The 16,991-nt window shown below is 41.9% G+C and overlaps 1 pseudogene; it reads left to right on the forward strand.

Moving 5' to 3' along the window:
• The window catches only part of LOC141201409 (vacuolar protein sorting-associated protein 37A-like), a 36,553-nt pseudogene extending 24,260 nt beyond the window's left edge, over positions 1 to 12,293 (forward strand).
• The last annotated feature ends 4,698 nt before the right edge of the window (positions 12,294 to 16,991 follow it).

The raw sequence follows: 16,991 nt of genomic DNA on the forward strand, positions 1-16,991 counted from the left end.
ATTTACTGGATCAGTTTCAAAAGGAAGAAAACAGATGGCTAATAAACGGATCCGTTTTCCATAGACGTCAGTGTTAAGAAAATGGACCGAGTTGAAATGAGTTTCTTTTCAGGTGGACAAAAAAGTTGTGTCAATTATTTTTTTTTTTGTGTGTGAATGGATCGCTGCTGGATCCATCCTAACTGATGATTACTGCACATGTGAACATAGGCCAACGCTATGGGAGCTGTGGAAATGGCGGTGTGTTCACAATCATTTACACTTCAGAGACCAAAGAAGTCTTCAGTTGTAGTGACAAGTTGGAGTCACAGTGATGTAAATTTATCTCCATCACTCAACAGAAATCTGTGGCGGTGAATAGAAGAGACTTGGAGTACAAAGCTGGTGCGATGGGGCGGTCATTTTCAAGACTGCTTAAGCTGTAGCGTTATTGGCAGCACATCATCGCCCTGTGTGATCAGATCGTGTGCTGCTGAGATTCTATCATATTAACCATCATTCTGTGCGGACAGAAGTGCGGCTCGCCTGTCTACACATCTCCAGAAGTGACTGCCTATGGATATGATGCTGCTGATGGGCAGAATGGGTATAATGACTAAACCCAGCATTACAGGGTGCTATATACCATCCAGACGGCTCCTCTTACTTCTCTTGTACATTTTCTGTCCGTGGATGTGCTGTATGTTGCTGCTGCCGGTAAGCAGGGCCCGGACAGTTCTCTCCCATTGTGCACCTTGCATGGCGGCTACACTAGCAGTAGAGGAGAGGTGATAATCTGGCAGCCCATGTGGAGTACGGGCTACATTGTGTCCTCATGAAGCCTGTCAGTAACCTTATCTGCACATTAACATCTCTGGTATACTAATAGGATTGCAGGGTAACTGTGTGTTAATACGTGTGTATCTGTCCGTACACAGTATGTTCAGAGCTGCAGAATTACAGCACATAATAGGCTGATCTATCTGCTGGCATGTTGGCGACACAGCATCTACCTACAGATATTGTATGTCCTATTTCATTACGATGGTGCTTGGGAGAATACTAATCTAATGAGGGAAACCCTTTCTTGTCTTTCCGCCTGTACAGCAATCCCGCAGGGAGGCCTCCGCACCCTCTTTCTGGCTTTTCTTTGTTTCCACCTTTCCCTACACAAGATAACAATAGATCAGTGCCAGTATCTGAACCTGTTCCTTCCACATACAACTCTGCCAAAACTGCCGCCCCCGCATACGGCCTAATTACAGATCTGCCGGTGCCTGTCCCCCCGTCTGAAGTAAGTGCGCAGCCGTGATCAGAAAAAGCCAAAAAATGTCAATTAAACTTTAATAGGTGGGCAGGGAAGATGTTTCTGTAAAGGGGTTGTCTGGTCTAAAACGACAAGTCTGCAGTCACTGTGTATGACTGCAGACTTGTGAATCCTCACATAGAGCACACTGCACACAGTGAGGATTCTGTGGTGTCCACACCGGGAAAGGCGGTCAGGTGGCCACAAGTATACAATATGCGTACTTCCGGCCACAATCTGGCTACACTGTTTCCAGCGCGCTCAATGCAAGTGTATTGTGCGAGGCCTTGAACTGTAGTTGGATTCTGGCTGGGAGTATGCATAGCGCGTACTTGCAGACAGCAGTGCACACTATGTGAGAATTCACAAGTCTGCAGTCAGTGTCATGTCGGATCAGAAAACCCCTTTAAGAGCTTGTCTAATCTTGTTTCATCAGGAGCACACTGCTCCTCTGTCTTGCTGGCTACCTCCTTGCTGGGGCAGTGCTCTCCTGAAGATGGACAGTTTCAACCAGCGGCATGGTCGCGCCGCTGGTCTGAACTATGCACTTTCCTCTGCTGTCGGCAGAGACCGCTTTGACTTTGCAGCGTCGGAGGAGCACAGAGGTACTGAATCCAGGGATCCGGCCAACTTCAGAGCTGCACTTGCAAGCTGTATAGCAAACTGCTTTCCTTGCCTAGGAGACTGGCCACCACTGATAGACAGCAGCAGTGGCCGGTAACCTAGGCACCGAACATTTCTGTTTCTGTAGTCTCTCACCAGTACCTGTATATATTTCTTAGGTGGGTGTGAACGGCTTTACATATAAGATGCCTGATCTCCCTGAAACGTTTCCTGAGTTGTCAGATTTGAGGTTTGTATTTTTACAACTAAAATAAAAATAAAAAAAAGTTAAATTTTTATTTGTCAAAAAAAAAAATTCTGAATTCTATATTAGTTCTAATGATAAAATGACATCCATCCTAGTATTCCCCAGGGCCACCCCTATAGATAAGTCTGTGGGGGCTTATTCTGCACACTAGCTTCTCTGTACCCTGTTGTAACATTTCCATGAAAGTCTTCGACGCACGTTTCTCTTTTTTTCTACTTCAGCGTGTCACAGTTCACCGATATGATGGAGCAAGAGGATGTTCTTCTGGAGCAGATTGTAAATCTTCCACAACTAAAACAGATTATATCTGATAAAGAGGAGCTAGTGAAAAATATCGAGGAGCTGGTAAGTAAGATTTGGTGGATGGTAGTTGAATACGGTGTTGAGGAATGAAGAGTTTTTCTGGTTCTTGGGAAAAAAAATATAGATAGATAGATAGATATACAGTACAGACCAAAAGTTTGGACACACCTTCTCATTTAAAGATTTTTCTGTATTTTCATGACTTTGAAAATTGTACATTCACACTGAAGGCATCAAAACTATGAATTAACACATATGGAATTATATACTTAACAAAAAAGTGTGAAACAACTGAAAATATGTCTTATATTCTAGGTTCTTCAAAGTAGCCACCTTTTGCTTTGAATACTGCTTTGCACACTCTTGGCATTCGTCTTTGTGCGACGCAGAAAAGGTCACCAGACCTGAACCCAATTGAGATGGTTTGGGGTGAGCTGGACTACAGAGTGAAGGCAAAAGGGCCAACAAGTGCTAAGCATCTCTGGGAACTCCTTCAGGATTGTTGGAAGACCATTTCCGGTGACTACCTCTTGAAGCTCATCAAGAGAATGCCAAGAGTGTGCAAAGCAGTCATCAAAGCAAAAGGTGGCTACTTTGAAGAACCTAGAATATAAGACATATTTTCAGTTGTGTGACACTTTTTTGTTAAGTATATAATTCCACATGTGTTAATTCATAGTTTTGATGCCTTCAGTGTGAATGTACAATATTCATAGTCATGAAAATACAGAAAAATCTTTAAATGAGAATGTGTGTCCAAACTTTTGGTCTGTACTGTATATATATATATATATATATATATATGTATATGTATATATATATGTATATATATATGTGCGTCTCATAAAATTAGAATATCATCAAAAAGTTAATTAATTTCAGTTCTTCAATACAAAAAGTGAAACTCATATATTATATAGAGTCATTACAAACAGAGTGATCTATTTCATGTGGTTGTTTCTGCTAATGTTGATGATTATGACTTACAGCCAATGAAAACACAACAGTCATTGTCTCAGTAAATTAGAATTAAGAAAAAAACACCTGCAAAGGCTTTTTACGTGTTTAAAAAGGCCCCTTAATCTGTTTCAGTAGGCTCCACAGTCATGGGGAAGACTGCTGACTTGACAGATGTCCAGAAGGCAGTCATTGAAACACTCCCCAAGGTCCCAAAGTTCCAATTTTAATTTGGGAATCAAGGTCCCAGAGTCTGGAGGAAGAGTGGAGAGGCCACAATCCAAGCTGCTTGAGGTCTAGTGTGAAGTTTCCACAATCAGTGATGGTTTGGGGAGCCATGTCATCTGCTGGTGTAGGTCCACTGTGTTTTATCAAGACCAAAGTCAGCGCAGCCATGTACCAGGAAATTTTAGAGCACTTCATGCTTCCCTCTCACGACAAGCTTTTTGGAGATGGAAATGTCATTCTCCAGCAAGAATTGGCACCTGTCCACACGGCCAAAAGTACCAATACCTGGTTTACACACAACAGTATCACTGTGCTTGATTGGCAGCAAACTTGCCTGACCATAACCTCATAGAGAATCTATTATAGAGAATCTATGGGGTATTGTCAAGAGGAAGATGAGAGGCACCAGACCCAACAATGCAGAGGAGCTGAAGGCTGCTATCAAAGCCACCTGGGCTTCCATAACACCTCAGCAGGGCCACAGGCTGATCGCCTCCATGCCACGCCGCATTGATGCAGTAATTGATGCAAAAGGAGCCCGACCAAGTATTGAGTGCATTTACTAAACATACATTTCAGTAGCCCAACATTTCGGATTTTAAAATAATTTTTTAAGCTGTTATAAAATATTCTAATTTACTGAGATAATGACTTTTGTGTTTTCATTGGCTGTAAGTCATAATCATCAACATTAACAGAAATAAACACTTGAAATAGATCACTCTGTGTGTAATGACTCTATATAATATATGAGTTTCACTTTTTGTATTGAAGAACTGAAATAAATTAACTTTTTGATGATATTCTAATTTTGTGAGAAGCACCTGTATATCTACACTGACCACAAAAAGTTAGGGATATGTGGCTTTCTGGTGAAATGTATGGAAAATGTAAAAAGTTCCCTCTACAGTAATATATTATAATACAAGTAGGGCATTTAAGTAGAAGCATGTAACGGTGATTTCCTCATCTCAAACCATTTATTGAAACAAATGCCAACAACAGTGGTGGGTATACCCCAACAAAAAATGTCAATGTCTCAATAACTTGTCATGTGGCCTTGAGCAGCATCAATTACAGCTCGACAATGAATTCTCCTGCTGTTCACAAGTGGAGTTATTGTCTGCTGAGGCATGGCATCCCACTCTTCTTGGAGGGTGCAGGGCTGTGGAGTCTGAGTCGGTGTCTATTTTGGTGGAGTCGGTATAAAATGGACCCACTCCGACTCCTAAAATATAGAATAAATTGGGTACAGCAGTACAATACAGGATGTGCTGTAAATGTTTCCATAAGAATTAGTGAAAGTTATGAAATGTCCTATACATGTCTGTTCTGTTCCTGATCTAAGGATCTCGGCTTTTAGTTCAGATGAATCTGTGCTGCACTTTATGTACACGCTCAGTAGTGACCAGGGCTGTGGAGTCAGAGTCGGGAGTCGGAAGTTTGGCTTACTGACACCACAGCCCTGGAAAGGGCGGTTCTCAGGTCATTGAGGTTCTGGGGTACAGAGTTACGAGCCTCTACACAGCGACTCAGCTCATCCCATAGGTTTTCTATGGGATTCAGGTCTGGAGAAAATACAGGCCTCTCCATTTGAGGTTCCCCTGTCTCCAGCAGCCATTCCCTAATGATGAAACCTCAATGAGCTGGAGCCTTGTGATCCATGAAGATGAAATTAGGCCTGTGTTGTGAATGCAGAGGGACAATGACAGGATTAATGTTGTTATTCAAGTAGTAGGGGCTGTTTAATACCAATTCTAATTGAACCCCAAATTTTATTGGGCGATACATGGATCAAACACCTGATGTGAATTTTGCCATTAAGCTCCTTGTTAGAGAACAGCAAGTTGTGCAAAAAGTACTGAAACATTGAACAGTTGGACATGTGCATTCAAAAGTTTAGAGAAGGTCACATTAAGTTCACCTGAAAAGGTTAGAGGGCATTTTAGGTTCATCCTGAAATTTCACCCAAAAGCCAAATATTCCTAACTTTTTGTGGGTAGTGTATATATACACACATACATATACATGGTGGTAAAAATAGTATTTGATACACTGCCGATTTTGCAAGTTTTCCCACCTACATAGAATGGAGAGGTCTGTAATTTTTATCGTATATCCACTTCAACTGTGAGATACAGAATCTAAAAATAAAAACCAGAAAACCACATTGTTTGATTTTCAAATCATTAAATTGCATTTTATTGCATGGAATTAGTATTTGATTTCCTACCAACCAGCAAGAATTCTGGCTCTTACAGACCTGTTAGTGTTTCTTTAAGAAGCCCTCCTACTCTGCACTCATTACCTTTTATTAATTGCACCATATAAACCTGTATAAAAGACACCTGTCCACAAGCTCAATCAATCACAATCCAACCTCTCCACCATGGCCAAGATCAAAGAGCTGTCTAAGGACACCAGGGACAAAATTGTAGACCTGCACAAGGCTGGCATGGGCTACAAGGCAGTAGACAAGGAGCTTGGTGAGAAGTCAACAACTGTTGGCACAATTATTAGAAAATGGAAGAAACACAAGATGACTGTCAATTCTCCTCGGTGTAAAGCTCCATGCAAGATCTCGCCTTGTGGGGTAAGCCTGATTCTGAGAAAAGTCAGGAATCAGCCCATCACTACGCAGGAAGACCTGGTCAATAACCTGAAGAGAGCTGGGACCACAGTCTCAAACAACAGCACATGTCCAGGCCCATTTCAAGTTTGCCAATGACCATCTGGCATGGGAGAAGGTCTTGTGGTCAGATGAGACCAAAATAGAACTTTTTGGTATCAACTCCAGTCGCCGTGAGAAAGAAGGAGGATGAGTACAACCCCAAGAACACTGTCCCAACCGTGAAGCATGGTGGGGAAAATGTCATACTTTGGGGGAGCTTTTCTGCAAAGGGGACAGGATGACTGCACCATATTGAAGGGAGGATGGATGGGGTCATGTATCGCGAGATTTTGTCCAACAACTTCTATCCCTCAGTAAGAGCATTGAAGATGGGACGTGCCTGGGTCTTCCACCATGACAATGACCCGAAACACATAGCCAAGGAAACTAAGGAGTGTCTCTGTTAGAAGCATTTCAAGGTCCTGGAGTAGCCTAACCAGTCTCCAGACCTGAACCCAGTAGAAAATCTTTAGAGGCAGCTGAAACTCCAATGTTGCCCAGCGACAGCCCTGAAACCTGAAAGATCTGGAGAAGATCTGTATGGAGGAGTGGGCCAAAGTCCCTGCTGCGGTGTGTGCAAACTTGGTCAAGAACTACAGGAAACTTCTGACCTCTGTAATTGCAAACAAAGGTTTCTGTACCAAATATTACGTTCTGTTTTTCTATTGTATCACATACTTATTTCAATCAATAAAATGCTAATTAATTATGTAAAAATCATACAATGTGATTTTCTGGATTCTTCTTCTGTCTCTCGCAGTTGAAGTATACCTACGATAAAAAAAAAAAAATACAGACCTCTCCATTCTTTGTAGGTGGGAAAACTTGCAAAATCGGCAGTGTATCAAATACTTATTTTCCCCACTGGATATACACAGCGGGTGAAATACTCACACTTCACCAATTTTCTAAGTAACTATGTTGCTAAAGGTGCTGTAGGCATGAAATTCTCCCCAGATATCAGTAACAGACCATCCAATCCACATAGGCAAAGAAATCAAACAATAGATGTCCATAAATTAAGTTATGTGTAATAATGAGAAATTACACGGGGAAAAAGTATTGACTATGCTTACTGAAATGTATTTAATACTTCGTACACAAGCCTTTGTTGGTGATGACAGCTTCAAGATTCATCCTGTATGGAGAAACTAGTCGCATGCATTGCTCAGGTGTGATTTTGTCCCATTCTTCCACACAAACACGCTACAAATCCTGAAGATCCCTTGGGCTCCTTCTATGAACTCTGAGCTTCAGTTCCTTCTATAAATATTCTGTTGGATTCAGGTCAGGTGATTGGGTGGGCCAGTTTAGCAGCTTTAATTATCTCTCTCTGAAAACAATTGAGCGTTTCCTTGGCTGTGTGTTTGGGATCATTGTCTTGCTGAAATGTCCACCCTTGTTTCATCATCATCCTGGTAGATTGCAGCCGATTTTTATCAAGAATGTCTCGTACATTTATCCATTCCTCCTTCCTTCATTAATATGAAGATTGCCGTATGCTGAAAAGCAGCCCAACACCATGATGTTCCCACCTCCAAACTTCACTGTTAGTATGGTGTTTTGGGGGTGATATGCAGTGTCTTTTGGCCTCCAAACATGGTGTGTATTATGACATCCAAAGAGTTCAATTTTGGTCTCATCTGACCAGACTATATTCTCCCAGTATTTCACAGGCTTGTCTAAATATTGTTGAGCAAACGTTAAACATGCGTCAACATGCTTTTTGTTCAGCAATGGAGTCTTGCGTGCTAAGCGTGCATACAGACCATGGAGGTTGAGTGCATCACTTATAGTTTTCTTTGAAACAATTGCTGATTCTTGATCTTTCTGTAACTCTCCACAGGTGGTCCTTGGTCATGGACAACTCTTTTGATAATTAATTTCACTCCTCTGTTTGAAATCTTGCGGGGCCGGTTTATTATGAAATTATGTTCTTTACATTTCTGGATTATGGCCCCAGCAGTGCTCACTGGAGCCTTCAGTAATTTAGAAATTCTTCTGTAACCAATACCGTCAGTATGTTTTGCAACAATTAGGTTGCGGAGGTCTTGAGACCGCTCACTGGTTTTACCCATCATGAGATGTTTCTTGTGTGGCATCTTGCTAACGAGATACCTTTTTATAGGCCATCAGTTGAACCACCTAATATTATTTTTCACTAAGTGGCAGGATGGGTTTCTAATTACTGATAGATTTCAGCTGGTGTCATGACTTTCCATGGCTTTTTGCCTCTCTCTCTCTTCATGTGTTCAGTACCTTTTTCCTGTGTCATTTCTCATTATTACACATAATTCATGGACATCTATGATTTGATTTCTTTGCCTGTGTGGACTGGATGGGTTGTTACCGACATCTGGTGAGAATTTCATGTCAATAGCACCTTTAGTAATATATTTACTTAGACAATTGGTGACATGTTCAATACTTATTTCATCCTCTGTATGTGTATATTAATATAGAAATTTATTTATTTTTTTAATCCAGAAAAGAATCTTCAAATTGAGCCAATTCTGGAGTCAAAGCGACAAGCATTATTAGATAAGGTAAGCCACTGTGGATGGGGCTGACATGGCAGGCGCAGTCTTTACGGCAGGTTTGGTTCATTTGTGGATTGTGCTAAGGAATTCTGACGATCTCACCCTTGCTATATTGAAGTTGGTGAAATTCACATTGATAATCTGCTGTATTTTCACCCCACAATGACATGCCGGGATTTGGAACATCTTTGGCGTTCTCATTTTTCTATATGGGCAATCTTTACAGTTTGCGGATGAGATTTGTAAAGTCTCATCCACTTACCTTATAAACCTGCTCTGATCTGGCCGTAAAAGCTGCAGCAAATGCGGCCCGCGTGAATTCATCCTCATTTCCTTGTGTTTTTCTTCTCTTCCAGTATGAGCTTCTGACTCAAATGAAAACCAGCAAAGACACCATGAGCTGAGCGAGGTAATGTGGCGGATACGGGGCTAGAGAAGATGGCGCCTGCGGGACAGTGATATCACCTCTTGTGAATGGTGGATTCTATTCTATATTGATTGTTACCTTTCATTATTATCCTGTCTGTGATGATCATGAGACTGATGCAAAGCCTTGTGAACAGAATAAGAAGTTTGAGTCTAGTATTAGGATTAATGGCCAGTTTGCATTTTTTTTTATCTAGATTGTGTTATGGAAAATCGAAAAAAAGCTCAGTAGTTAAAAATAACATGTAAAGAGAAGCTGTCAGCTTTCTCATGCCTCCCGAAGCGCCACCATGTATTTATTCATCTTTTTGTACCCTGTGTAAAGAGCCCATTAATAGCGGCTTACTGATTTCTAACATTTTTATAACTGCGGCCGTGATAATAAGTAGGTGAATATTTGTGGGGGCATTGCAACGCGCCCCACCACTAGTCACCCTCTAATTAGCAAATTGCCACCACAATTATAAAATAGATTTTCGCCAAATGCAGAAATCAGAAAGCCACTAAAAGGGGTTTGTTAGGACGGGTATAAAGTGAGAAATAAATACATGGTGACGGTTTGTGATCTCGGGGGAGCTGACAGGTTACCTTTAACATAAAGTCCTGGTCATTTTCTGATGACACATTCCCTTTAATTGCAGAACTGTGCTGTCAGTAGATCTCTTTGATAAGTTAAAGGGTAATAAAAGCCCTTTATGTGTCCTGTGGAAACTGGACTTCTAATCTGCAGAAAGCCGCTGAAGCCACAAATTACATTATTGTTCAGTAGAACAAAGGGAACGTTCTGAAAGGTTTACAGTGCGGGGGGGATATGGACGGCGTGCACTGTAAGGGGGCCATGCAAGAATTGGCTGAATATTGAAATATTAGTATATGTATGATGTCGCTACTAGTGATGAGCGAGCGTGCTCGTTTAACCCTTTAAACGAGCACGCTCGGGTACTCGCCAAGTAGTTTCGGCGTGCTGTGCATATCGGTTGCAGCCGCAGCAGCTGCATGTGTCGCGGCTGTTACACAGCTGTGACACATGCAGAGACTGGCTAACAAACAGGCAATCCCTGCATGTGTCACAGCTGTGTAACAGCCGCGATACATGCAGCCGCCCCGGCTGCAACGGAAATGCTGAACACGACAAAACTACTCAGCGAGTACCCGAGTGTGCTCGTTTAAAGGGTTAAACGAGCACGCTCGCTCATCACTAGTCGCTACATGTTCCCAGATTGCCACTATAGTCCTATACAATGTTTTCAGCATCATCTCGCCCAGTTTTCCATATAATACACATTTTTACATCAGCTGATCTTTTCTACTAGACAGACGATAGGTCCAATTGTCCAGACTTGTATTTAATCCTGATGATTAGTACTGTGAGGTTATAGCATGTGAATGGCACATGACCAGATGCTTTCACAGCAGCCAACCAGAGCTTGGCTTTCATTTTTTAGGAACAGTTTGAGGAATGAAAGCTGCATTATGATTGGCTGCAATGGACGATCTGTAAATGAGCCCCATTTGCTGGGGAAACCTACTGCCGCTAGTAGAATAGGTGAGTCCCTGTGCCATATGGGATGAGGTGTAACGTCCTGCTCCTTCCCCCCTCGCAGAGCTGCAGTCTCAGCGCACTACAGGCCAGGTTAAAAGTCGCTGCCCACCAAGCTGAAGAGGACTCTGACAATTTTGCCCAAAATTTCCTTGAGGGAAAAACAGAAATAGATGATTTTTTAACTCTGTTCATGGAAAAGAGAAGAGTAAGTGCTGTGGTATTGGTTTAATAGTGGTGCGCCTTATACTGGGGAATTGCATGAATAGCAGTTCCCTAAGATATGTCTGTATACAGGGAATTGCTGCCATTAATGCTTCAGTATCTGGGCTGGTCAGCCTTGGATCCATAGAGCGAATGTTATCTGCGGTCTGGATCTGGTGGAGCAGCGGACACGGCTTGTACCGATGAGCGGGAAGCCATGGACCCCACATTGTATGCCCTCCTAGAGAGGAGAGAAGAGGTTAATCCAGCTCCCCTGCTGATTGTGCATACTCCCCCCAGCAGGGCAAAATGGCTACAAGAGGGGTGCACCCAGCACCAGGCCCGAAGAAAATCATTGTAAAAACCATTTATTGAAAAAAATGTTACAAAGAATTCATCTAATAAAAAAAGCATTTCTCCGAGGCATGCACGACTGCCGCGCTTCACACCATGTGTTCTCCTAGTATGTTCTAGCTCTCCAGCGCTAGGTGGGGGGAAATAATGAAGGTATAGGGTATCCGGTGCCTCTCCACATCAGCACAATGGTGATGTCAGAAGCCTCGGGGTTAATGCGGCTGAGAAAGTTCCTCCACCCAAGAGAGGAGGCGATGGATCACGTAGTAGAAAACATAGAGGCTTCATGGCTCCTCACATTAAAGATCAGAGAACTAGATGGCATGCATGGTGGAACTGATTTAATGGATATTAACGAAATAAATAATTGATTTGAGAAACAAATGTCTATATATTCAGTTCAGAGAACTAATGATCTGTCTACATCATATCCTCTACCTTCATTATGTAACCACGACCTAGCGCTGGAGAACTACGCCATACTAGGATTAAGAGCGCAGAGTCTGAAGTGCGTCAGTTTTAAAAACTTTTCAATAAATGGTTGTTTTTACAATGATTTTCTTCCGATCTGGTGCTGGATACAGCCCTCTTGTATTGTATGTCCTCCTGTGTTATCTCAGTATCACTGGCAGTCACTGATGCACCTATAGTGCACCTATACAACGACTGCACGAAGAAGCCTAGGAAAGACAAAGATAGTGACTGACACTGGCTCCATGGCCCAAGGTGGCATTGTAATTGCTCTCTAGATCATATTGTGCATCTGTGCAGAGCCGAGTCCTGTCATGTTTCACTTATGTCTCTAGAAGCCATTCACATCACTGACGATTTGTCTCCTATCTCTCAGTGCTGCCACAGTAGAGAAGCTGCAACAGTCCATATCCCTGCACAGCCAGTACCATGCACCGCTATAGGTACGATAATATACCGCCATGTTGTCTGCATGTTCATATACACCATCCATACTATGCACCACTATAGGTATAATAATATACCGCCATGTTGTCTGCATGTTTATATACACCATCCATACTATGCACCGCTATAGGTACGATAATATACCGCCATGTTGTCTGCATGTTCATATACACCATCCATACTGTGCACCGCTATAGGTACGATAATATACCGCCATGTTGTCTGCATGTTCATATATACCATCCATACTATGCACCGCTATAGCTACGATAATATACCGCCATGTTGTCTGCATGTTTATATACACCATCCATACTATGCACCACTATAGGTACGATAATATACCGCCATCTTGTCTGCATGTTCATATACACCATCCATACTATGCACCGCTATAGGTACGATAATATACCGCCATGTTGTCTGCATGTTCATATACACCATCCATACTATGCACCGCTATAGGTATGATAATATACCGCCATGTTGTCTGCATGTTCATATACACCATCCATACTATGCACCGCTATAGGTACGATAATATACCGCCATGTTGTCTGCATGTACATATACACCATCCATACTATGCACCGCTATAGCTACGATAATATACCGCCATGTTGTCTGCATGTTTATATACACCATCCATACTATGCACCACTATAGGTACGATAATATACCGCCATCTTGTCTGCATGTTCATATACACCATCCATACTATGCACCGCTATAGGTACGATAATATACCGCCATGTTGTCTGCATGTTCATATACACCATCCATACTATGCACCGCTATAGGTACGATAATATACCGCCATGTTGTCTGCATGTTCATATACACCATCCATACTATGCACCGCTATAGGTACGATAATATACCGCCATGTTGTCTGCATGTTCATATACACCATCCATACTATGCACCGCTATAGGTACGATAATATACCGCCATGTTGTCTGCATGTTCATATACACCATCCATACTATGCACCACTATAGGTGCGATAATATACCGCCATGTCTGCATGTTCATATACACCATCCATACTATGCACCGCTATAGGTACGATAATATACCGCCATGTTGTCTGCATGTTCATATACAACATCCATACTATGCACCGCTATAGGTACGATAATATACCGCCATGTTGTCTGCATGTTCATATACAACATCCATACTATGCACCGCTATAGGTACGATAATATACCGCCATGTTGTCTGCATGTTCATATACACCATCCATACTATGCACCGCTATAGGTACGATAATATACCGCCATGTTGTCTGCATGTTCATATACACCATCCATACTATGCACCGCTATAGGTACGATAATATACCGCCATGTTGTCTGCATGTTCATGTACAACATCCATACTATGCACCGCTATAGGTACGATAATATACCGCCATGTTGTCTGCATGTTCATATACACCATCCATACTATGCACCGCTATAGGTACGATAATATACCGCCATGTTGTCTGCATGTTCATATACACCATCCATACCATGCACCGCTATAGGTACGATAATATACCGCCATGTTGTCTGCATGTTCATATACACCATCCATACCATCCCATGCACCGCTATAGGTACGATAATATACCGCCATGTTGTCTGCATGTTCATATACACCATCCATACCATACCATGCACCGCTATAGGTGCGATAATATACCGCCATGTTGTCTGCATGTTCATATACACCATCCATACCATACCATGCACCGCTATAGGTACGATAATATACCGCCATGTTGTCTGCATGTTCATATACACCATCCATACTATGCACCACTATAGGTACGATAATATACCGCCATGTTGTCTGCATGTTCATATACACCATCCATACTATGCACCGCTATAGGTACGATAATATACCGCCATGTTGTCTGCATGTTCATATACAACATCCATACTATGCACCGCTATAGGTACGATAATATACCGCCATGTTGTCTGCATGTTCATATACACCATCCATACTATGCACCGCTATAGGTACGATAATATACCGCCATGTTGTCTGCATGTTCATATACACCATCCATACTATGCACCGCTATAGGTACGATAATATACCGCCATGTTGTCTGCATGTTCATATACACCATCCATACCATGCACCGCTATAGGTACGATAATATACCGCCATGTTGTCTGCATGTTCATATACACCATCCATACCATACCATGCACCGCTATAGGTACGATAATATACCGCCATGTTGTCTGCATGTTCATATACACCATCCATACTATGCACCACTATAGGTACGATAATATACTGCCATGTTGTCTGCATGTTCATATACACCATCCATACTATGCACCGCTATAGGTACGATAATATACCGCCATGTTGTCTGCATGTTCATATACAACATCCATACCATACCATGCACCGCTATAGGTACGATAATATACCGCCATGTTGTCTGCATGTTCATATACACCATCCATACCATACCATGCACCGCTATAGGTACGATAATATACCGCCATGTTGTCTGCATGTTCATATACACCATCCATACTATGCACCACTATAGGTACGATAATATACCGCCATGTTGTCTGCATGTTCATATACACCATCCATACTATGCACCGCTATAGGTACGATAATATACCGCCATGTTGTCTGCATGTTTATATACACCATCCATACTATGCACCACTATAGGTACGATAATATACCGCCATGTTGTCTGCATGTTCATATACACCATCCATACTATGCACCGCTATAGGTACGATAATATACCGCCATGTTGTCTGCATGTTCATATACAACATCCATACTATGCACCGCTATAGGTACGATAATATACCGTCATGTTGTCTGCATGTTCATATACACCATCCATACTATGCACCGCTATAGGTACGATAATATACCGCCATGTTGTCTGCATGTTCATATACACCATCCATACCATGCACCGCTATAGGTACGATAATATACCGCCATGTTGTCTGCATGTTCATATACACCATCCATACTATGCACCGCTATAGGTACGATAATATACCGCCATCTTGTCTGCATGTTTATGTACACCATCCATACCATGCACCGCTATAGGTACGATAATATACCGCCATGTTGTCTGCATGTTCATATACACCATCCATACTATGCACCGCTATAGGTACGATAATATACCGCCTTGTTGTCTGCATGTTCATATACACCATCCATACTATGCACCGCTATAGGTACGATAATATACCGCCATGTTGTCTGCATGTTCATATACAACATCCATACTATGCACCGCTATAGGTACGATAATATACCGCCTTGTTGTCTGCATGTTCATATACACCATCCATACTATGCACCGCTATAGGTACGATAATATACCGCCATGTTGTCTGCATGTTCTTATACAACATCCATACTATGCACCGCTATAGGTATAATAATATACCACCATGTTGTCTGCATGTTCATATACACCATCCATACTATGCACCGCTATAGGTATAATAATATACCGCCATGTTGTCTGCATGTTCATATACACCATCCATACTATGCACCGCTATAGGTACGATAATATACCGCCATGTTGTCTGCATGTTCATATACACCATCCATACTATGCACCACTATAGGTACGATAATATACCGCCATGTTGTCTGCATGTTCATATACACCATCCATACTATGCACCACTATAGGTGCGATAATATACCGCCATGTTGTCTGCATGTACATATACACCATCCATACTATGCACCGCTATAGGTATAATAATATACCGCCATGTTTTCTGCATGTTTATATACACCATACATACTATGCACCGCTATAGGTATGATAATATACCGCCATGTTGTCTGCATGTTCATATACAACATCCATACTATGCACCGCTATAGGTATAATAATATACCACCATGTTGTCTGCATGTTCTTATACACCATCCATACTATGCACCGCTATAGGTATAATAATATACCGCCATGTTGTCTGCATGTTTATATACACCATCCATACCACGCACCGCTATAGGTACGATAATATACCGCCATGTTGTCTGCATGTTCATATACACCATCCATACTATGCACCACTATAGGTACGATAATATACCGCCATGTTGTCTGCATGTTCATATACACCATCCATACTATGCACCACTATAGGTGCGATAATATACCGCCATGTTGTCTGCATGTACATATACACCATCCATACTATGCACCGCTATAGGTATAATAATATACCGCCATGTTGTCTGAATGTTTATATACACCATCCATACCACGCACCGCTATAGGTACGATAATATACCGCCATGTTCTCTGCATGTTCATATACACCATCCATACTATGCACCACTATAGGTACGATAATATACCGCCATGTTGTCTGCATGTTCATATACACCATCCATACTATGCACCGCTATAGGTACGATAATATACCGCCATGTTGTCTGCATGTTTATATACACCATCCATACTATGCACCGCTATAGGTACGATAATATACCGCCATGTTGTCTGCATGTTCATATACAACATCCATACTATGCACCGCTATAGCTACGATAATATACCGCCATGTTGTCTGCATGTTCATATACACCATCCATACTATGCACCGCTATAGGTATAATAATATAACACCATGTTGTCTGCATGTTCATATACACCATCC

Source organism: Phyllobates terribilis, unplaced genomic scaffold, assembly GCF_046119375.1.
Source record: "Phyllobates terribilis strain yellow unplaced genomic scaffold, ASM4611937v1 Scaffold_115__1_contigs__length_5345438, whole genome shotgun sequence".
Classification (NCBI taxonomy): domain Eukaryota; kingdom Metazoa; phylum Chordata; class Amphibia; order Anura; family Dendrobatidae; genus Phyllobates; species Phyllobates terribilis.